We start from the raw sequence: 2,393 nt of genomic DNA, 5'->3' as shown, positions 1-2,393 counted from the left end.
GCATTCTTCGTCCGGAGGATTTATTGTATGTTAAAGATATGAAAGGCCAAGGTCATGCCCTTTACCTTCTATAGGTATTTGATCATCGATGGCCCCTGAGCCTCGAATTCTCTCCGAACTTGGCCAACAACCAATTGAGAGTTGTTGAAGACCTTCAGTTGTAGAACTTCGAGTTCTTTAGAAAGCTTGAGTCCGGTGATGAGTATACTCAACCTCATTATTTGAGGTCGAAAATTTGAACTGCAGAGCATACTTTATGATTACTCTATCCGGGCTAGTGAGTATGAGTCCAGCCCTGCTGGCCCCCCAAGCCTGACGACTTGTCTATGTGTAGGATCTACGACCACTCTGGTGGTCTTCTTTTTGGGGAGCTTGGCAGGATCTTCATTAGTAATAGCGCATTCCACCAGAAAATTTGTTAACACCTGGGCCTTGATAGATGTCCGGGTCAGTACTCCAGGTCGAACTCTTTGAGCTCCACTGCCCACTTTGCTAGCCCACCTACATTTTTGGGCTTTTGCAAGATATATCTAACCGGTTGGTAGGTTAGGATTGTGATAGACTGGGCCTGAAAATATGACCGAAGTTTTCGAGTTGAGATGATGATGGCATAGACCATTTTCTCCGGCTTAGAGTATCCGGTCTCGACATCTCACAGGATCTAACTTGTGTAGTAGATCGGTTTCTGGCACTTTTTTTTTCTTTCCGTACCGGAGCCGAACTCAAAGTAGAAGGAGAAACAGCTAAGTACAAGTAAAATATTTCTCCAACCTGTAGTTTTGTGAGGAAAGGCAACAAGCTAAGGTACTTCTTTAGCCGATCGAAGGCCTCTTGATACTCCTCGGTCCATTGGAAGTCCTTTGGCGCTTTAGGGCCTTGAAGAAGGGGGACTTTGAAGAAGGGAAGTCCTTCGGTGCTTTTCCATACCGATTGATCTAGGTCACGATCTCCAGCATTGCCATATTGAAGAGGCTAACATAGTCCCCGATGAACTCTTTCTCTTTCTGCTTGATGTCAAATAATGCGTTCGAACCATGGCGTCATCTTTAGCTGGAGACGAAGTGTGTTACAAAAAGGCGAGCAAGCTGCTCGAAAGAATGTATTGAGTCAGGTCGAAGCCCAAAGAAATAGAACCGAGCCGCCTTGCGAAGGGTCGTAGGGAATGTCTTGCAAAGCACGACGTCAGTGGCTCCATGCAGTATTATAAGAGTCTTGAAGCTCTCCAAGTGATCCAGTGGATCTAAGGTGTCGTCGTATGACTCTACTTGGGGCATCTTAAGCTGAGGTCGGATCGATTCCTTCATGATCTACTAAAAGAAGGGGGGGGGGGGCTAAAGAGAAGCTGAGATCGTTGTTTGCCTTTGGAGCCTGTCCCCCGAGGGCCTAGATCTGTCGACGTATCTCCTCGATTCTCCTATCATGGTCGACATTCCGCCGGGGCGGGGGTCCACATGGCGAGGAGGTGAGAGAATCTAAACGAAATCCTTATCGGAATGGAGGCTTGGAGTACGCCGTTTCCATCCCGATCGGGATTGCTCTGCTGAGTATGCCAACTCTTGCGAGACCACTTTGAATTTTGGAACTTGGGGTTGAGAGTGGTGACTGACTAGGTGCATGTGGCGTGCCAACGACTGAGCGTGATGGCTAGATTGATTGAATTTTGGATGGACTGGCTTCGGCCACGCCGATGCCTGCTGCAGGCCCTGCATTGCTGCGATCAACGCCTGTACCTATTGAATGAGCAGGTTGAACTACTCGTTGTCTATAGGCATGATGGGTTGCTCCAACGAAGTAGGTTCCAAGCTTTGCAGCAATTTTCATGAGGCTGAAGGACAACATTGCGAGTCATGAGACGCAATGCGTGACTCTCGCAACCTAATGTGGCGATTCCTCCCTTCGCTTGATACCAATGTAGTTGGGGCTGGGACCCTCCTTCTAGCGCAAATCTTTTGCTGCAGAATCTAGACCAAAGTCGAAGTGCAGCTTGGACGACCCTGAGGGTAGCTGGAACCAAGCTGAATTGGTTGGCTGAGGTGTCAGGGATTGTGCTCCTTCGAAGGTGACCTGCAAAAGGTTCACTTGTCGGAGAGTGTCTAGCGGAGGACCCTTCGATGCCTAAGTCAGAATAGATAGGCAACAGTATGGAAAGGAGAAAATTTTAGCTGAGTGTCGCTCTCTGTGAGTGGTATTGCATGATATCTAACAGTGTGTACCTAAGGTCCCTTGGACTGGCCCTTTATATAGGAGAGTCAGATTTGTCGTTACCTAGGTTGACGTGATGTGCACTAGTCGCTAGGCAGCGGCTAGTCTTACGGCTACGGCGTGGCGTCAGTCCGTATAGGCAGTGTACGACACCGACCGCAGGTTAAATGCAGAGCTGCCGCAATGGCCAG

The sequence above is a fragment of the Phoenix dactylifera genome, chromosome 11 (assembly GCF_009389715.1).
Source record: "Phoenix dactylifera cultivar Barhee BC4 chromosome 11, palm_55x_up_171113_PBpolish2nd_filt_p, whole genome shotgun sequence".
NCBI lineage: Eukaryota > Viridiplantae > Streptophyta > Magnoliopsida > Arecales > Arecaceae > Phoenix > Phoenix dactylifera.
Note: the sequence above shows the minus strand (reverse complement) of the source record.